The following is a 22440-nucleotide window of genomic DNA, read 5'->3' as shown; positions in this document are numbered from 1 at the left end:
TCAGGAATTTTACATAACACGTATATAGGAAATTATTCAAATTTCACCAGTGTAATTAAAACTCATCCTAGGCCTAGTCAAGATGCACTCCTTAGAGTTAAGTGAATAGTGTCCTCTCACTGGGCTGGAAGAGACTAGAAGTTGTGACGGCACTGATTTACTTTAAAGGGCTTGGCATCTGTCGGCAGCCTTTGATACTGTGGACCACACTATCCTTGGCGAGCGTTTAAAAGAAGGTGGCCTGGAAGGTAGGGCTCTTACATGGCTGTCCTCTTACTTAAGTGGACATACGCAGAAAGTTGCCCTCACGCCATATGAATCTGAGCCAAAACAACTTTGGTGCGAAGTAGCCCAAGGCTCAGCATTGAGTCCCCTACTTTTCAACCTCTACCTAGCTCCTCTGTTTTCATTGATTGACAACTGGGGGGGTGAAAGCTATTTCTTATGCTGACGACACCCAGATGTTTTTTTCTTTTAAAGAGCAGACGGTGGATGGTTTTAAAAATTTTAAGGGGTGCCTACGCGACATAGCTAGGTGGATGAATGCTAATAAATTATAGCTGAATGAGGAAAAAACTGAGGTGCTGTTCTTCGGTCAACGTAACGTGCCGAAGTCAGAGCTCTGGTGGCCAGTTGAAATGGGCATTCTGCCCATCCCAGCTACCTCAATCCGCAATCTAGGAGTGAAATGGGAAGCAAACCTGACCTTTTCAGCCCTAATACAACAAGTTTTGGCGACCTGCTTTAGCAAGCTGAAAAACCTCCGGAAAATTCTGCACCTGTTACCAAATGACTGTAGCAAAACAGTGGTACATGCTACAGTTACGTCCAGGCTGGATTATGCCAACGCCCTGTATCCTGGTCTCCCTAAATACGCAATTCATCGCCTGCAGATGATTCAAAATGCGGCTGCGAGACTGATTTGCGAGATTCCTTTCCGACATCATGTCTCTCCGCACTTACGTAAACTACACTGGTTGCCAGTGGAGAAAAGAATCATTGTTAAAGCCATGACAATGGCTTATCGGGCTTTGAATGGAAATTGCCCCAATTATCTGAAGGAAAGACTCTATCCTTATAAACAGCATTGAGTGCTGCGATCCAATTCCTACAACTGGCTACAGACGCCACGCTGGGCGGGCGTGCTTTCACGGTTAAAACAGCTACTTTGTGGAACTCCCTCCCTGCCCAGCTGCGCAGCGCCAAGTCCGAATCTTGCTTTAAAAAATCCCCGAAAACATGGCTGTTCAAGACAGCAGTACTGCAGACCTAAACACTGCCCGCTCGCCTTCTTCGCGCATCACCTAGTGTAATTTCAGCGCCGGGACACCCCTGAGCCGGGTGTAGCTGTAGCGCCTAATAAATTACACTATTATTATATTATTATTATTATTATTATTATTATTATTATTATTATGATTATTTTTAGGTTCCAGCCTAACGTGACCGAAATATGTAATCCTTGGCAATTTTCAAAACTCGTCCTTCTTTTACATGATGGTCACACTTGAGAGCCTTTTGAAATAATTCAGTTCCGAATTCACACTGTGCAAAACCTCTCTTTTTTATGGTGTAATCGACCATACGGTTGCTTCATTCATTTATAAGAATGAAGGCCACATATAAGAAGAGCAAGACAACTGCCTTGCCTTCTCGACCACTAATGAAATTGCAATCACTCATCTTCTCGTAGTTTCTACAATGCCGCACTAAAACATGTTTCTCACATTTTTATTTGGAGAATGAGGAGGGTTGTTTCTCATTTTAGTTAAATCCTCCGCCCTTACCAAATATTCACGCTTTTATGTCAACGTCAGTAACTACAAAATATATAGCCTTTCTCAATAAACAAGTCCTAACACTTTTACGTAGTTTCAGTAACTTATATTACAACAAAAAATAACTAACTATCAATCACATAGGCGAAGCCAATTCCATTTACCAATGCTTGTTTAAATCATGTGCGCATTGACCAGAACAAATGCTATTGCCAGCCATATCTTACCATGCAGGGGTTCTCTGGGGGTGGTTTCCGTTTTTTAGTGCACACCGTCGAGCAAGTGACAGGCAGGCAGGGGTTCTTGTGCTTGGCTGGACAGGTGTTCTGACACGGGGGTTCCTGCTTGATTGTGCAGACATCGGACTTGGGTGCTGGAACGCAGGAGGCCTGCTTGATGGGGCTGGCCTTGGTGTTGGCGACTGGCGGACTCTGTTTGTGCTGTAGGCGTTCCTGCTTCGTCGCGCTGGTGTTGCCTTTAGTTGGGCTGGACTTCGTGCTGGCTACAGGCGTGGAGGGGTCGAGCTGCGGGGTGTTCTGCTTGATCTCGCAAGCCATCGCGCTAGTGATGTTAGCAAGTGGTCAGGCGGAGACAGAGCTAGAGTAAAACCCTGACTACTTGACTCTTCGATGCAAGGAACGCAGATTGCGAGTTCATTATGACGTATTTGTGCTGAAGCTCACACGAAACGTATGACGATCCACAGATGCTAGTGGCCTCGAGCCCTTACGTGGCACATAATGCCATATTACCCCCACGTCACGTGTGACAGATTTAGTCAGGCCGTATCTTAAGCACAAAGTGTCTTTGATGCTGGAAGCTTTGAACTCATGCTAAAATGCTGAAAAATAATTACGAGGCATAAAACAAATCCAACTGAAGTTGTGTATGTGTGCAATACTAATTTTAGAACATGGCGCTTTTTTGACCAAAACATTTTTCTAAATATGTACAAACCCTTATTTAGAAGTGGGTAAATTATTACGGACTCCTAAAAGGGGTTTGCAACTCAATAGGAAGTCACTGTTTAGAAGCGATTCCTTAGGAAATGTATTACTGATTTGCAACCAGAAAGCAGGTTGCAAAACTTTGAAAATTCACTGATTCCCAAGCTGGGGTGGTAAGCCGTTAACATAACGGAAGGGACCCCCTTTGTAAATATAAAAATAATTAGGCAGTGGTCTTGGTAACTCTCAGAAAAACGTATTTAAAAAAGTTAACACTTTTTTCAAACACTGTCCTTGTTTACTTTAAAGAAATAAAACAGGCTGCATTTACACATTGTAGCCAGGAAATACAAGGTGTAGTATAGATTGGTTTGTGTATGTCTCCCCATTATATGCTGCACTATTAGGCTTGCACTAAGTTTTCTCTGTGTGCCATCATGGTATGCTAATATATTAACACCACTAAAAGAGGCCTATTTTTTCGTATTTGGTGTTCCGCATTTATGGCTGTTTTCCCATTACAGTAGGATACAGTGATTTATCAATTTACTTTTACACTTATGTCCTTAAGGATTCCACAATTCAGTGTTCCTTTTCATACAATTTGGGTTCTTGATGTGAGCATTGTTGATCTGATGCCCATCCCATTGAGTTACAGTGTATTTGGCGATTTAGAACAGTATTGTTGACATTGGGCTGCAATAAAATGGGTTTGAAATGTGTTTGTTTCCTTAAGGAGACTTTATTTGGATATATCGTGGACAGATTTATGAGTAAGTCATATAATACAGATGTGACTGAACATTTTATTTGAGATTCATTTCCTCTAGGACGTAACTATACAGTTCTCACTTACAATTACTCATTTAATGAAGACTAATTCATGCATTTTTGCTCTCTTGACCTGCTTCATGCATTTTTGCTCTCTTGACCTCTACCCACCACCTGATTCGGTGCTTTAGTGAGTATGCAATCAATTTATTCGGCTTTTATGTATCCATTTTTATGGTTTTTCTTAATTGAAACCGAATAAAGTAATTTTGAATTTGAGTATGCAATTTAACAATCCATTTACATTCATTATGTTGGTTGTCTTATCTGATTATAGTGACCATTATTCGTATTTCGTGCAGGCATTTAGATAGATGGCCTTGATGTCCTGATGAGGCCCACTGATTTAGTATCCCTAGGTTGAAACAACAACAATACAATTCGAAGTTATTTCTGATTGTACCACATGGACTCCATTTTAATGACAACCCATTACACTTTTGCATGTATCTGTTCTATCTGAATATATCTCTCACCTCACAAGAGCATAGCATCATCTACATTAATTTTCCTCAGCCTTCATCAAAACACTCTGGGGATGCTCTCTCACTCATATTTACTGTTATCATAGCCTCCCTCATTCAAGGTATATTCACATAAGCACTCAACATTGGCCAAATGGTCCCAATCCTAATATATCTACTCCAAACTTGTTAGATATAGGGTCCCTGGTTGGCACTGGTTTGGCAGTAAGGAACCTCACTTGAGTCAGAGTAAGGCGAGTCACACAGCTAAGATAACCCCTGCTCACACCCTTGGTAGCTTGGCATGAGCAGAAAGGCTTATCTCAGAGGTAATGTTTGAAGCCTTTGTACCCACACACAAAGTAACACAGTGTAAACACTACATAAGTAGCCCACACCAGTTAAAAAATAGCCAATATTTATCTGAATAAAACAAGACCAAAACGACAAAATTCAAGCACACAATAGTCAAAATATCACTTTTAAAATGTTAAGCAAGTTAGGTTCAATGGATGCATACGTTTTAGCACAAACTACCTTAGATGCGTCAAAAGTCAAAGACGGTGCAAGGCGCAGGAGAGGTGAGGTGCAGGAAAAGCAAAGTGGTGCGTCAGTTCCTTACTACAAAGGGGAGGTGATGCGAAGGTTCCTTACTGGCAGGGGACGTGATGCTTTGATTCCTTACTGATAGGCAGGGGAGGTGATGCGTCTGTTTCTTACTGGCAGGGGAGTGAAGTGTCAGTTTCTTACTGGCAAGGAGGGTGATGCATCAGTTTCCAGCCAGTGACCTCGGTTCCTTACTGCAGTGTGGTGTCGATGAAGAATTGGTGCCCAGGGACGATGCGTCGAAAATCCAGATGCGCTGCATCGATGCAACAGAGGTGATGCAGATGCTGCATCGATTTCACAACAGTGAAGCAGGAGCTGCATCGATTTCTCAGTTACAAAGCTGGTGCTGCATAGGAGTCAGAGCAGGTGCCACAGACGTCCTTGACACAGGGCTCTGGACTCACGCTGCAGCGATTTTTCTGATGAACGCTGGGGACTGTGGTGAAAGCTGTGGTCAGTGCCTCGAGAGGGAACCACGCTTTGGTGCAGGCAGTGGTGATGCGTCGATATTTTGCAGCAGCGCATCCAAAAAACAGGCTCTGGGAGTCTATGCGTGGATTTTCTCTATAAGATCTATAGAATACACTTCCAAGGGCTCAAGAAGTAGATTTGACCCATTTGGCGAGTCAGGACTCTCAGCAGAAGAGACCAAGCACTGGCAAGTGAATTCTTTGATGATCCTGAGACTTCTTAACAGGAGGCGAGCATACACAAGCTCTTGGAAAACCTTGGAAGCAGGATGTTGAAAGCAAGGTCTAGTCCTTTCACTCCCAGGACAGTAGCCGCTAGCAGCAGGCTTGCACAACAAAGCAACAGTCAGAGTGGCAGAACCTCCTACAGCATCCAGCTCTTCTTCCTGGCAGAATGTCCTCTAGCCCAGAAGTGTTTTGATTTTGGGGTATCAGTGGTCCAATACTTATACCCCTTTCTGCCTTTGAAGTAGCCAAACTTCAAATGAAAGTCTTTGTAGTGCACAAGACCCTACCTTTCCCTGACTGGGCTCTAGACACACTACAGAGGGATGGAGACAGCGTTTTGTGTGGAGAAGCACAGGCCTATTCAGGTGTCAGTGACGACTCCTCCCACTACTCTATCTCAGGAAGGTCCATCAGCGTGGTGATGGCCCACCAGGATGCGCAAGGCACACCTCAGCTCCCTTTGTGTGACTGTCTAGAGTGAATGCATAAGAGCCCAACTGTCAGCCAACCCAGACGTGTATTCTACAGACAGGTAGAGGCACAGAATGGTTAAGCAATACAATGCCCACTGTTAGAAATGAGGGTCATGAGTTGGCAAGGGCTTGCACCTTTGTCCAAGGAGGGACCCTTCTTCCTAGTCGGGATAAGGGAGTTACACTCCTAAAATAACCCCTGCTCACCCCCTTGGTAGCTTGGCACAAGCAGTCAGGCTTATCTTAGAGGCAGTGTGTAAAGCATTTGCACAAAACTAACAGTAATCCAATGTAAGCACTACAAAAGGACACCACACCAGTTTAGAAAAATAGCCAATATTTTTATATACTTAAAACAAGACCAAATACCATACAAATCCACAATACAGTACTTTAAAAATAGTTAATTTTCAAGATGTCTTTAAATTGCAAAAATAAGTTGAAAACACAGTTCGTACGAGTCAGTAGCGCGGTCCGAGCCTACCGTGATGCGGAAAACAACAGAGTCTCGCAGTTCCAGCTGACTGCGTCGGTACGGGTCAGCAACAGTGTGAACAGGCTCATTACAGGCCCTTTCTTAGTGTGGCTCACACTGGGGTGCGAGCCGGTCTTGGCATCCGTCGTGGTTGCGATGTAAAGTAGAAGCGGTGCAAGGTGTGGTGTCCTCTAGATGCGGTGCGAACAACAGCTCGGTGACTATTATCCAGACGGCGCCAGTGAGACCAAGGCTTGCGGTGCAGAGGGAGACGGTGCTCGATGCGGTGCTGGCAGGTTGCGGTGCAGGGGACTGAGCCGCTCATGGTGTCCGTCGCAGTTATGGTGCAAAGTGGAAGTGGTGCAGGGCTCGGTATCCTCTCGATGCGGTGCAGGCAGCGGCTCAGAGACAATCGCGCAGACGGTGTCAGTGAGACCAAAGCTTGCGTTGCAGAGCGAGACGGTGCTCGATGCGGTGCTGGCAGGTTGCAATGCAAGCGACAGAGCTGGTTAACTGGAATTGCCACTGGCGGAGCCGGACAGCTGTGCGTCACGAAGCGGTCACGAGTGTCGAGCCAGCAGCAATCGTGTCGGTGAGACCAGGCCAGCGAAGTGAAGCGAGGTGGTGCGGCTGCGGTGTCCTCTCGATGTGGTTTAGGCAGCGGCTCGGTGACAATTGTGCAGACGGCGTCGGTGAGACCAAGACTTGCGGTGCAGGGCGAGACGGTGCAGCCTGCGGTGCCTTCAGGATACAAGGCCGGCGACGGAGTCGGTGACAGAATCAGTTGCGGTTCCCTCTTCTCTGTGGCAACTGAAATAACCATTCCAGGAGCGGTACCCAGAGGTTGGTGAAGTCTTTGCAGTCCCTGAGACTTCCTAACAGGAGGCCAGTTCGGTTTCAGGCCCTTGGAGATACTCAGCACAAGTAGAGAAAGTTCAGTCCAGTGCTTTCACTGCCCAAGGCAGACGCAGCAGCTGCAGGCCAACCCAACAAAGCAACAACACAGCAAAGAGGCAGTACTCCTCCTGGCAGCTCTTCCATCTCCTCTTCTTGGCAGGTTCCTTGATTCCAGCGAGTTCTAAAGTCTTGGGGTCTGGGCCCCAATATTTATACCAGCAATTCCTTTGTTCTCTGAAGGCAGAAGGGCCTGGACCTAGTTCAAACCAGTTTTGGGTGAATCCTGCCATTGTGCACCTTCTTCTTTTGTCAGTGTGGGCCAGGGTCCTCAGACACAACACAGGAGGTGGAGCCAACATTGTGGAAGGCAGGCACAGTCCCATTCAGAGCCAGGTGCTACTCCTCCCACCCATCTATGTGCAGATAGGTCTATTCAGCCCTGTGCTGACTCACCTCCCGCAGCCCCTGTCACTCACAAACCAGACCGCTAATACAGAGGCAGGCGTGATGGTTAGGTCAGAAAATATCTACTTTCTAAAAGTGGTATTTTCAAACACAGAATGTTAAAATCAACTTCACTAAAAGATGTATTTTATCGTTCTGATTTCAGGCATACTAAACTCAAATTTCTACAATGTTCCCTGGGTCAGTTAGGATTATAGGATGTTATAATCAAACTGCCCACTCTGGCCTATGGGGAACAGGTCGCCTTGCAATATTGAAAAAAGAATTTGGCTGTAATTCACTATCAGGACATGCCACACACACAAGGGGCATGCCCTATCTTTCACATACAATGCACCCTGCCCATGGGGGTACCTTGGGCCTACCTTAGGGGTGACACACATGTAGAAAAGGGAAGGTTTGGTGCCTTGCAAGTGTGTGCACTTGCCAAGTCAACATGGCAGGCCCAGGCTGCGCACAGGCTTTGCAATGGCAGGCCAGAGTTACACTTTACGGGCTGTTGCATGGGTAGGACAATCCAGTGCTGCAGCCCACCAACAGTATTTGATTTATAGGCCCTGGCACTCACAGTGCAATTTACTAGGGACTGACACATAAATCAAATGGGCCAATCATGGAAATACCAATCCATAACACATTTTGTTCAGGAGCACTTGCACTTTACCACTGGACAGCAGTGAGGAAAGTACGCAGATAAGTACACCAGCAAAAACAGAGTAAAAAACGTGAGGTCAGAAAGCAAAAAGTCAGGGGAAACACGCCAAAAGATGACAAAGTCTAACACCCACTTTCTAAAAGTTGCATTTTCCAACACACAATTAAAAAACCCACTTCACCAAAAGATGTATTTTAAATTGCAAGATCAGAGACCCCAAACTCCAAGTCTCTATCTGCTCCTAATGGGATTTACGCATAAAAGATATTTCAAGGCAATCCCCATGTTACCCTATAGGAGAGATATTCCTTGCAATAGTGAAAATCAAAATTTGCAGTGTTTCACTATCAGGACATGTAAAACACACCAGTATATGTCCTACCTTTTAAATACAAAAAGAACAATGATGGACAGAATGCAGCACAATGTCATACATTCACCCCGGTACAGAGATCGGGCCCTAAATCCATTAATTGTTTGCTCATCATGCCAATCCAGTTTGGACCCAGCCATATTCAAATCAGTCTTGACCCTGCGCCCAATGTGAACAGTCTAGCCCGAACTGCCAGCTCAGGTCCTCCCTCGACTGGAAACAAGCATCCTAGGACCAGTTTCGGGCTTTCAGCCCTCATCAGCCAGGATAGCTTGACTCCAGTGGCATGGAGAGCACGGGAGCCACGTCTGGGCATACCCGTCCCACTCGGGGTGACAAAATGCAAAAAGAACAATTGATGACCAGAATGCAGAACAATGTCATACATTCACCCCAGTTCAGAGATCTGGGCCTATATTCATCATTTTTTGCTCACCATGCCATTCCAGTTTGGACCCAGTCATATGCAAATCAGTCTTGACCCTACGCCCAATGGGAACAGTCCAGCCCGAACTGCCTGGCCAGGTCCTCCCTGGACTGGAAACAAGCATCCTAGGACCGTTTTAGGGCTTCCAGCCCTCATCAGCCAGGATAGCTTGACTCCAGTGGCATGGAGAGCACGGGTGTTACCCAGAAACCAGTCCCAGGATGCTTGTTTCCGGTTCAAGGAAGACCTGGCTTGGCAGTTCAGGCTAGACTGTTCCCATGAGGCACAGGGCAAGGCTGATTTGCATATAGCTGGGTCTGAACTGAGGAGGCGAAGTGATCTGAAGAATGATTATGGATTCAACCCAGATCTGGGAGTGGGGGTTAGTGTCTGAAAAGTTTCAGCACTCTGTCCATCATCTCCTTGTGTTTGCTTTGTTTGCCCTAAGTTGGCAAGGTACGCTCAGACGTGGGTCCCTTGCTCACTTTGCCACTGGATTCAAGCTAGCCTCGCTGATGAAGTGTGTTACCCAGAAACCGGTCCCAGGATGCTTGTTTCTGGTTCAGGGAAGACCTGGCTTGGCAGTTCATGCTGGACTGTTCCCATGAGGCACAGGGTCGATACTGATTTGCATATAGCTGGGTCTGAACTGAGGCGGCGAAGTGAACTAAAGAATGATGATGGGTTCAACCCAGATCTGTGACTGGGGGTTAGTGTCTGAAAAGTTTCAGCACTCCGTCCATCATCTCTTTGTGTTTGCCTTGTTCGCCCTAAACTGGCAGGGTATGCCGAGACGTGGGTCCCTTGCTCACTTTGCCACTGGATTTAAGCTAGCCTGGCTGGTGAAAGGTGTTAACCATAAACCGGTCCCAGGATGCTTGTTTCGGGCTGGACTGTTCCCATGAGGCACAGGGTCAAGATTGATTTGCATATAGCCGGGTCTGAACGGAGGTGCCGAAGTGAACTAAGGAATGATGATGGACTCAATCTAGACCTGTGACTTGGGGATAGTGTCTGAAAAGTTTCAGCACTCCGTCCATCATCTCCTTGTGTTTGCTCTGTTAGCCATAAGTTGGCAGGGTATGGCCAGATGTGGGTCCCTTGCTCACTTTTCCACTGGATTTAAGCTAACCTTGCTGAGGAAGGGTGTTACCCAGAAACTGGTCCCAGGATGCTTGTTTCCGGTTCAGGGAAGACCTGGCTTAGCAGTTCGGGCTGAACTGTTCCCATGAGGCACAGGCCCAAGACTGATTTACATATAGCTGGGTCTGAACTGAGGTGGTGAAGTGAGCTAAAGAATGATGATGGATTCAACCCAGATCTGTAACTGGGGAAGAATGTCTGAAAAGTTTCAGCACTCCGTCCATCATCTCCTTGTGTTTGCTACCTTTTAAATACACTGCACTCTGCCCACGGGCTGCTTTGGACTTACCTTAGGAGTGACTTACATGGAGTAAATGGGAAGGTTTGGGCAGAGCAAGTGGGTGAACTTGCCAGTTTGAAATGGCAGTTTATAACTGTACGCACTTTTGCAGGTCTGAGACATGTTTGCAGGGCTACACATATGAGTGGCACAATCACTGTAACAATTGATTTTCAGGGCCTGGGCACACCTGGTGCACATTTCTGGGGACTTTCTAGTAAATCAAATATGCCAATCATGGAGAAACCAATCACCAATACAATTTAGACAGAGAACATCTGCACTTTAGCACTGGTTAGCAGTGGTAAAGTGCCCAGACTCCTAAATCCAACAAAAAAAGCTCTGAAAAATGTGAGGAAGAAGCCAACCGTTTTAGGATAACGCTGCAAAAAAAGGTCAGGTCCAACAAGACTAACTGTATGAAATGGGGTTTCAAGTAGGCTAAGATATGCACCTAAGCAAGGCAGGACCCACCCCTCTAGTCTGGGCAAATAAGTTACACACAAAAGACAACTTGAGGTCACCCCCGGGAAACTTTGCTCACAGCAGTCAGGCTTATCTCCAGATGCAACATGTAAAGCATTTGCGCAACACCCTCCCACCAGTAACAGAATGAACACACCACAAAAGAGACTTGACACAGACTTATATAAAAAATATATGGTATATTGCGCATATAAACATAGACCAACATGACAAAGGTAATACATACTGCACATTCTTTGCAAATACTGAGATAATATTCATTATCCTGGCAATGTGAGGCAAGATGTGGTATATTAGAACATCAGGGCATGAGATGTAGCAGATTGTGACCTAAATACATAGATCATAAGCACTATGCACAAAATACTGAGTGGTTACTCCCTACCCGGACAATGCAGCATCAAGATAAAATATATATTATATATTACATATTATATTATATATTAAAATATATATTACATTAGGGCATGTAAGGCAAAGTAGATTGGGACAAGGAGACACAAACCATAATTGCTTAGTACATTTTCTATCCGTCATACAAACTTGGTGCATTAGGCATAATCCACAATAAGATCAGAAGCGTTTAGACAAACAATCAGCAATCTTGGAAAATATGCCCTATTTGGGGCTGGGGCACAGATTCTACTGCACTCACATTAGATTGTATGTGGTAATCTCTATAAACCTCAGACGTGGTGAGCCCTTATTGGAATAGCTGCAGGCAAGGTGCCTGCCCACTTCAGAGGGGCCTTAGGGTACTTCCGAGGATGTGAATAAGCCACCACGATCCCAGATGTGGATAACCCTGGGGCGTGTGAGGCACAGGAGCAGGCAGAAATGGACTCCACAACATCCCGATGAGCTCTCTAGATACTCACTCCCAAAAGAAAAATACCCAATGTGAAATCTGACGAGTCTGAGGCCCGTTTTAGCAGCACAGACCTGCCACATGTGTAACACAACAGAAGAATCACCACAGAATTGACGCAGTCCCCCGCACACAGAGCCAGCAGACCCATGCCCGGCCTTGGGCCGTATTATGCAGGGAATCCCCACGAATTCATCGGGAGCAGCAGAGACCTCTTGGGCCCATTCAGGCACCCTGAACACAGCAAAACTGGCCACGCTGCCTGGCAAGGAAGCGCCAATGTCGTCCTTCACGTGTGCACTGCAGGCAACTAAGCAAGGGAGTACCCACTATCCCCCTTACATGGAGGGCGGTGCTCGAGGGCCTTGAGCACTCTGCTCTTGAATCCCCGCGGCACTCCTCCGGTCACATCGTTGGATGGGTAGCCCTGAAGTGTTGGTCGATGCAAAAGACCGGTTGTTGCCGGGAGCAAGTGCCTCGTTGGTCGGACCCACGCTGACTTAGGGACTGGTACAGAGTGTTCCACATGCACTGACTGGGGGGGCTAGGACACAGCAAGAAACCCACGGTCAGGGGTGAATCCTGGGCTCACCATCAGCTGGATGGCAGCAACGTTCCTAGGATCGCCCTCAGTCCTAGCTCCTCAGGAGAGCACTCTGATTTGTAGAACACAGGGCAAGCCACAAGCCCTGGGCGTACAACTGGGGAGCACCCAGGGGGCAGTTGGCAGGCAGGCCAACACACAAGGTCACTTGGCAGAGTGCAAGTCCCTTCCGTAACCCAGTAGGCAGCAGGTTAGTCCCACAAAGCAAGTAGTCCAAACATGGCAGTTCCTCCTGGCACACAGCAGTCCTCTGGTGCAGAATGTAGAGCCAGCAGCGTCTGGTCACAAGTCCACACAGTGTCTCAAATCATGGGGTTAGAGCCCCTGTACTTATTCTCCAAATGTCTTTGATGTAGTGGTGACACCAAAAGAAACCTTAGAAGTGAATACCTCCTCCTTTCAACCCCAGCCCTGGCTGCAGATATCAGTAGTGGGTGAACAAGCTTTGTGAGAGGGTGGGACACAGCCTATACAAATGTAAGTGTGCCCCACCTCTGTCTCTCCCAGCCCAGGAAGACTATCATTATGCACATGCCCTCTTGTTGCACCCAGCTTTTACATTGTTGTGGCTATCTGGAAAGTATGCACAAAGTGTAGTTGTCACTCTGCCCTAGACATGGATTGGAATCAGGCTGCAAAACACCAGAGTTATAAGAACAGAGAAATGGCCACCTTCTAAAAGTGGCATTTCTAAAATAGTAATAACAAAAAATCACATACACCAGAAAGCATGCTTTTTAAAACAACAATCAAAACCTACCAAACATGAGTGAGAAACCAAATAGGTTGTTTGTCACGACCAGGACATGCCACACAATAAGACACATGTCCTACCTTTTACTTACACAGCACCCTGCTTTAGGGATATCTAAGGCCTCCCTTAGGGGTGACCTATATGTAGTAAAATTGTAGTTTAAGGCTTGGCAAGTTGTTTTAAATGGCAAGTCAAGGTGGTAGTCCTAAGATAGGTTTGAAACTCTACCTCTGTGGGTGGTGAAAGCCCACTAGTAGCATTTCATTTACAGGCCCTTGGCATATGGGATACCACTGTACAGTGGACATCCATGTAAATTGAATATGCCAAACAGGTGTAAATCAATCATACTATGTTTATAGAAGAGAGCACAAGCACGTTAGCACTGATTAGCAGTGGTAACGCGCCCAGAGTCCTAAAGCCAACAAAGAGAGGGTGCGAAAAATAGGAGATAAAAGGCAAAAAGTATGGGGATAACCCTACAAAAAAGAATAGGTCCAACACAAACTTCTGGCCAATACTCACTTACCATTCATCAGCAAAATCATTGAAAAAGCAGAATATGTTAAACTGCAAGAACAGGTTAATGTTAACTATCTCCTTCATGACTGCCAGCCTGGCTTCAGGTCACGCTACAGCACGGAGACCCCTACCTTACACATCCTAAATTGCAGGACCTCTCAGCTGCCTTCAACACAGTTGACCATCCTACCTTCAAACGAATCCTTGAGTCTTGAATGGAATTTAACCAGAAGTGTCCTTCATTGGTTCCTCAGCCGCTACATAGAGCCTCTTGGTTCTCAACTAATGGGTACGTAGATAAGAGCATGAAGAGTCACCAATATGCCAATGATACTCAACTCTACTTGAAAGACTCTTCTGCTTTAGACAACCAATGCTTCAAACAGTGCCTGCACATCATCCAGACCCGGATATCCAGTACCTACCTGAAGCTCAACCCAGCCAAGACAGAAATACATAAAACCATACAAACCTGGCTCAATGACATGAACGTTGACAGCTTCCAGTCCCAATTTCACTGAATGCCAAGTCACTTGGATTCATCCTGGACTCAGCCTTGCGTTCAAGGAATGCATTGCCTTAAAATTACGAGCCATGTTATATTAATCACATCCTTGCAGTTTTTCATTGATAAATTACAACAGGTGAAGCCTGCTGACATTTATCAGGGAAAAGCACAGTAAAAAAGGCAAAACAGTGTGAAAGCCCATTCCTCATGTTATGCAGCATTTTCCTTTTAAAAACTTGGAAAAGGAGGCATTTACCACATGTAGTAAATACCTCACCATATTGTGACAGATTTGCAATGAGGGACAAAGAAGTATAATAAAGAAAACACAACACAGCATTCCTTTTCCAGCTATGCTCCTAGTATCTGGGTAAAGCAAATAGTGTTGTACACCTGAAATAGAATCGTATTTAACCACATTGCCTTAGTTTGCAACCTTCATGGCCCAGGAACTGCCTCAGTTGGGTCAGACCGTTCAGTAGTTCTGCAGTTCATTTTGTAGGTGGAGGTTGATGTAAAGGTCAACAACAGAAGCATTCAAGCCCGCTCCCCTAATTCTGCTTGCTCTGCCACTTTAAAACCAATGTCATTCATCCTCCCTCCACCATTTAGTTGGGAGAGGTTCTCTCTTTTTTTATTGGCAAGCATCCAGAAATACATTTTACAGCAGCTGAAGGTACATACATAGCCCATTATATTGCCTAGAAGAGTTAGGGCCTGTTTACGAGTTTGGCAATGCGGGAGGGTTGCGGCACGTCACCGCCAAACTCGGCAGCCACCGGCCCACCAGATTGCGAGTTTTCTCGTTGTCTGACGGTTGGTCCTTTGGTGTTCGCACAGCGGTGCCTTTGATAAAGATACAGCAATTGGAACACTAAAGCCCTTTCCTTCATGACATGGAGTATTAAGTCCATGCTGTGAAGAAAAGGGGAGAATGCACAAGGGGGGCACAACATGTGCTCCCCTGCATTTAGCCAAGGACCCAGAGGCAACATGGGGGCCTGGAGGGCCTCCTTTGTTTCCTCACTGCCAGACTTTCATGACATGAACACCGCCATAAAATCCTGGTGATGAGGAATACTTGTAATATGCTGGGCGGTGCTGTAAATTATGTGCCTTAGACCACCGCGCTGTCACCAGGAAACTCAGTTGTCTGGCAGTAGTTGTGATACGGCAATCAGGCCACTGGTGTGGCAGTCCCCAAATGCCACTGAACTTCCACCACGGGTTTGACTAGTAATCTGGCCCTTAGTTTGAATTGACATAATCTTCTCATTGTGTATTATCCCAAAAGACCCTCCCACCAACCCCATTCATGGTAACACCCACCCTGTGTGCCCCCCACCCCAGCTTGACCCTTTTCCTTTTCTAAATTAGGATGGGCAATCCCTGTGGTAACTGTGGTATCACCAACCTCCTAGTCCAGTCAAATAGTAATGCTCGGCTCTGAACCACTCTTCCTAACATATCAGCTGTGCTCGGCATCTGGGGAGCAGGAGGGAGGGCAGAGTGACAGGGTACCCTGGTAAATCTTGGAAAAACGACCGGGGTTATGATAGGTTCTATTCAGAATATTGAAGTGAATATATTCGAAACACAAATTGCGTGACACTTTGGGCCATATTATCAAGAACGGCGATAACATTATCGCTGGTTTAGCAGCAGGAAACTGCAGCTGAAGCAGCGATAAGGGGCTTGATAATATGCCCCTGTCAATTCCCATAGAAGCCCAGGTCCTGGTGTGAACCTGGGCTTCTATGAGAATTCTCAAGGGCATATTATCAACCCCCTTATCGCCGCTTTAGCAGCAGTTTCCAGCCGCTAAAGCTGCGATAATGTTAACGCCGTTCTTGATAATATGGCCCTTTGTGCGGTTATGCCAGGATGGGGTGCCTTTCCGAATGGTGCAGGAGGCACCCCCCCCCCATTTCTCTTGTAGGGGAATTCTGGTCTGATCTTCAAGTTGGAGATGTGCTTCATATAAACAACAGGTTAAATGCACACTATCCCCTAAGGAGCAGAGTGATCATATGACAGTGTTAATGGGGGCTTTAGTGTCTCGGACTAGGATTATCATTCCCAACACTTGCTTGATTTGAGCATAAGTAAGGAAGTGGCCTGGATGATTTGCGTAGTCTGCCCTTAGTGTGTCGAATATTACCTGTTCGCCAATTCAAAATAAATCAGATATAGTAACAATTCCTTGTTCGGCACATGTCTCTATGTGTTTGAGGTTTGGCGTTATTATAGGCTACCGATAACAAAAGAGGGATCGTGGAGGCATAGAGAGGAATGTGCTGTGCTCGTGAGCACCGGAGAGCGGAGGGGATTTTAGGAAAGGGGGGCCTTCAAGGAAAGGATTATTTTGTGTGTCAGACTCAGATTAGGTCCTTCAGCAGGGAGGCCATTCTCTGCAAGGGAATACCCCACTAACCAACGAGCTGGGCATTAAAGTTGAAGCGTAATATAATATTTCTCAAAATCTGGGTACCCAGGCTTTCCACTTCAATGGAAGCTTAAAGGTGGTCAGTGCTACTTGTCTGTGATGGCTATGCCAAATAAAAAAAAACTAGTATTGCATCTAATTCACTTATAAAGGAACTAGGGAGCAGTACGGGTAGATTAACGAAAAAATGTAAAAGGTGGGGAAGCACTATCATTATCATCAAGTCTATCCAACCCATGATTGATTGGGTCAAGGTTGTCTAGAAAGCAAATTTTGTCTTCAATGACTGTATTGCTCTGTTTAGGTTACCAATCAGCAGATCCTCCAATGTATGGTACACATTGATCCCAAGGTATTTAAATGTGACATGCTTTCGATGAAGTTGGAATTCTACATGGAGAGAAACTGAAAGTGCAAAACAAGTGCTGAGAGGAAAGATGCATTGTTTGAACCAATTGACTCGTACCCTGGAGAGCTTTTTGTATTCAGATAGGAGACAGGGTCAGGTCCACTCGGGCATTTCAGAAATAAAGAAGAATGTCGTCAGCACATAGTGCTGCTGCATGGAAGGTGAGTTATAAGTGTTCAAATATTATTTGCACATTAATAAATATATATATACATTTGCATGGTGTTTTACCTGATTCATTTGACATCTGGGAAAGTCTTTCTGTTAGAGAATGTTGTATTAATAAAATCCCACTCTTTATTTTGAAACTGCCTTTTGATTTGCCTCATTATGTGAGTGCTGAGACGCCTTTCCAGGTGTTTCTTCCTGCTTTGCCGAATACCTCATCTGGGGAGGGCTGAATTTCTTTTATTTGGGAGTGTAAAGCAAGACAGAGGTATACCTCAGTGCGCTTCCTGTTGTCTCAATTAGATTGCAAGTGCCTCCAATGCAATGGCAAAGAGCAGTGGTGAGAGAGGACATCATTGATGGGTGCCCCTACCTATGGAAAGGGAGAGCAAGATACACTGCCTTCCCTGAGCCCTAGCTGTTGGGGTCGTATACATGAGGCAGATCCATTTACATCAGTTTGGGCCAGCATCTATCCCTGTTAAGACCTCCACCATCTAGTCCCAATGGAGATAGTCAAAGGCCTTATCTAGATCTAGGGCGATACACACCGTCCACATGATGGTGTCTGAGGAACCCACCATGACATCCCAAAGACACCTTGGGTTATGGGAGGTGCTGTAACCTGGAATAAAGCCCGGTTGTTTGGAGTGTATCAATGCAGGAAGGTTGGGAAGCAGTTGGTTAGCCAGCAATTTAGTGACAATTTTAAGGTCGGCCTTGAGAATCGATTATGGACAGTAAGAAGACATTTCCATCGAGCTCTTGTGTGGTTGGAGCATCGTAGAAATGATGACTTCATTTAAAGAATCTGGGAGGTGTCCCTGCTCCAACGGGGGAGCGGTTCTAATTTTCAGATTGTTAAATGCTCAAACTTGTGTGCAAGGTCTATGCCATTCCCTTCCTGTCCACTTTTTCAGAACACTCACTTTCTGCAAGATAGTGCTCCCCATCTCGGTCTTAGAGGTGAAAGTTCTTGCCTTTTTGAGAAAAGGGGACATAGAAGTGCTGTTGTTGGAATAGAGGGGCTCAGGAGTCTACTCCCTTGATTCTTGGTTGGCCTCCAAGAGGGGCACAGGCTTCAAGCCCATTCTCTATCTGAGACTCTTGAATTTCTTTGCTTGTCAAGACAAAATCAAAATGCTGTACCTAAGTCAAGCCCTTCTAGTTCTGAATGCACAGTACTGAATGGGTTCCCTGAATCTCCAGGATGCTCATTCTCCACTCATATGTATTACCTTTGCTTCACAATGGGATTGCAGCACTATACGTTTGCAGTACTAACCTTTGATTTCACATCCACCCCATTTTCACCTAAGTGATGGCTGTTGTTTTGACCTCTATAAGGGGGTCAGGAGTTCTTTAATGTCCATACTGCAATGATTGGCAGTTTAAGGCTAGGTCCTTCCCGTTGATTTGAAACTATCTGGCATGCACCCTGACTCTACTGCATTGTCCCAACTTCTCCTTCAAGCAGAAGATGTCCCATTCCACCCTGACGCAGAGATTGGTTTTCATTGGAATGATCCAGAACACAGCCTGCATGAGGGCTTTTCCTCTGTCTCAGAGAATCTTGAACATTATGAAAATGATTCTGAAGTTTCAGGTTCTGAATCTGAAAGATTGTGGGCCTGTAGGTTGTTCTCCTTTTGGGTTTGATTGCCTCATGCACCCTGTTGATGTCTCATATCATATCAGCTGGCGGAAAACATTTCTTCATTTGTGCATCAGGAAGCGGTGGCTGAAGCATGAGCAGAAAGCCTTTGCTAGCATGAAGATTTATTGATAATTCTTCGTGGACTTTTTTTGGTGGATGCTCACTACCAACTTCAATATAGGTTATCCATTCAATACTCCTTGGTCACAGGACACTGTTGTTAGGGGCACCTCTTCATTGGGATGGGTTACTTATCTGGGTGACAAGATGGTAAAAGACTTTTGGTCCCTATTGGAATAATGCAGGCACACAGATTGGGTGGAGCTGCCTGCAGTTCCCCTAGTCCTGAAGGCATTTCTTCTCTATATCTTGGGATGTGTTGTGGTTCTTTTGAATAAAAATGCCACAATCTATTACTTCAAACAACAGTGCAGATTGGGTTCCCGGACCCTATGCTGGGAGACTTTGTGCTTGTGGCAGTGGCCTCTGCAAGACAGCAATTTCCTGTTGTGAGCAGTCTAAATGTCAAGGTGGATGCCTTGAATCGCCTATTGCTGGAGGATCACTAAGGCAAGCTTCACTCCCGTGTGACAGATATGATCTTGTCCCTGCATGGAATTCTATGCATAGACCTCTTTGGCATGGGACTGAACAGGTCATTCCCTCTATTCTGCGCTCTACACTTTCCACACCTGAGTTCCATAGAGGACACCTTCCACCTGAATTGAGTTTAAGTCCTGCTTTGTGTGTTTCCCTCCAATTCCACTTCTCTTGAGAATTTAGCAGAAAGTGCCAGAGGTTCAGGAATACTGCTTTTTATTGCTGCTGATTGGGCAAGGAGAATTTGGTATTTCTGATCTGTTGGAAGTCTGTATTCAGCCTCATCAACCCCTCCAAAATAGAATAGATCGGCTTGTGCAGTAAGATGGTCAGATCCTTTACTCCTATACTAAGACACTTCATCCATATGGGTGGAGATTGAGCACTGTCAATTGAAGACCTTCTACTATCAGTCAGATTTATGGGATGTCATCCTAATTGCCAAGAAGTCAGCCAACAAGTCTTTATATGTGGGTCACTGAGATAAGCATGTTTTTTGGTTTGAGGCTCATGGTGCTGCCTTTTCAACCCGTACACAGTTATTCTACTTGCCAGCTGATGTTCAAGACTGTTTTCTTGATGACATGGAGTTGCAGGCAATGTCAATCCCAATCCAGCCACCATTTATTGTGTTCTATTCAGCCTACAAGTCTTTTTAAGCGAAAGCTGCGTCAACCTTCCAAATGGGCCTGTCCATCACACTTCCATCATTCGTTCCTCATCTTTTCTAAAGAAGAGAAGTGGCTACACAGGTTGGTCCCTAGGCAAGATGCCTCTTGCTTTGTGTACTGGATCAGACCAGAGCGAGTGGATGACCACAGCATTCCAGTAACTGATACTTGCTCAGCTGCCACTTGGCTTTCATTGCATACGTTTCCCAAGCATAACTAGCTGGCTGAGCTGATGTGGAGTGATGGATATTCTATGGTTAATTACCACTACCACGCCCTACCTCTTTATGGGTATTGCTTGGGGACTCATTCTTTAGGAGAGGAATGAGAGGAATCTACAGAAAGAAATACGTATCAGAAGAAAAAATTTGCTTACCTTCGGTAATACATTTTCTGGTTGATACTTTATGTTCTTGCAGGTTCCTCACTACCTTCTCTCCTCCCCTTCTACGTTAGTGCCCTTCATAATATGATTATAAGAAATTCTGTTAATATATCCACTGCTTTATTATCTGCAGTCCAAAGACCTTTTGGGTTCTCTATGTATGCCGCAGGTGTCTGTGGAATAAAGTAAGGAATTCATGCCAGCACGCCAGGCGGCACTGCATTTAGGCCGGTATCATCACATCCTGGGTGGGTAGAACCTCATTTGAGGGGGAATGGTGCTACCTAGAGGTGCTGAAGAACACTTACTGAGGAAAAACATTTATGAAACCATTCTTTTCCCTGTGGATATGCATTCATTGTGAAATATTCGGGAATGTATAGTATACACCAGAAAGACTAGTGGCAAGTAGCTTTTTCCTCTGGGAATAATAATCAGAACACGCGCGGTAGGGGTCGTGGTAAGAGGAATCCACATAACAGCTGGAGAGGAAACCACCAGAGTCAACAACAACAATGGTGGCCACCAAATCCCTGGCACTTTGGTGTAGTACCTCCCTTCTTTCCTCCACAACAACCAGGTCCTTATCAACCACCTATGGGCCAATGCGCGCCAAATTTTCCAACAAACTTCCAATCCAACTTTCAAGGCAACTTTTCTGGCCAGCCTTTTTTAGGGTTTGGCCGGGGCAGATCCCGAGGCAGGAAAAGAGGACAGACCCAACCCCAGGTACACTACAGCCCACCGTCCACGTCGACGGCAACAAGGAATCTGAGGAGCAACAGTGCCAAGAACAAAGAACAAGCACAGAGCAGTGTGGATCCGGACTTGTGATCAACCTGAGCAAACATGTCCTTACTCCAGCAGAGGATAAGGCGTTGAACAAGGGACTTGGATTTGTCCCCACACATCGGAATGACCATTTTGAGACCCGCCTTGAGCTGGCCAGATTTCTCAGAAAAGTCAGATTGCATTTTTTCTTCGCTGACAAAGAGGAACGACCAGAAGATGAGAGATATATCAATACTGGCTTAAAATGCAAATCTACCTTTAATCCGCCTACCCATCTAATGCCACCACAGGTGTTGGCTTTTGAACAAGCGATTGAGAAAGAAGTGGAAAATCTCTTTTTAGAGAACAACAGGGTGTTTTGCAATCTACCAAAAGCTGAACATCTGGCACTCAAAACTTTATCAGCCGACAAAGAACTTACAATTAAACCGGCTGACAAAGGCAGGTCTATTGTTCTACTAGATACCAGCACCTACCGGGCAGAATGCCTTCGGCAATTGAGTAATAGGAATTCTTACCATCCTCTCGAACAAGACCCCACAGAAAACCTGAAGAGGACAATCCAGATGATGATTGAAGAGGCCTCATCAGAAGGCTGGATTACCCAAGCAGAAGCGGCCTTCTTATATACCGAACATCCGGTGATGCCATACTTTTATGCCTTACCTAAGGTTCATAAAGAACAGAGGCCGCCTCCTGGCTGCCCAATTATCTCCGGCATAGGGTCGGTATTGGAACCATTATCAACTTTTGTTGATTACTTTTTACGTCTGATGGTACATGAAATGCCTACTTACTTAAAAGATACCACGGACGTTCTACGTCTTTTGCCCAATATCGAATTCGATGCCACCACAGATCTCTTGGTCTCTTTTGATGTTGAGGCACTTTACACCTCCATCCCCCAAGACGAGACATTGGAAGTCATTCATTCTCTTTTGGACTCCAGGTCTTTGGACAGTATCACACCAGTCCACTTCATCATGGCCTGTGCTACACTGGCCATGAAACAACATTTTTTCAAATTCGAAGAGACAATATATCTGCAGGTGTCT

This window comes from Lissotriton helveticus, chromosome 5_1 (genome assembly GCF_964261635.1).
Source record: "Lissotriton helveticus chromosome 5_1, aLisHel1.1, whole genome shotgun sequence".
In the NCBI taxonomy this organism is placed as follows: Eukaryota; Metazoa; Chordata; class Amphibia; order Caudata; family Salamandridae; genus Lissotriton; species Lissotriton helveticus.
Note: the sequence above shows the minus strand (reverse complement) of the source record.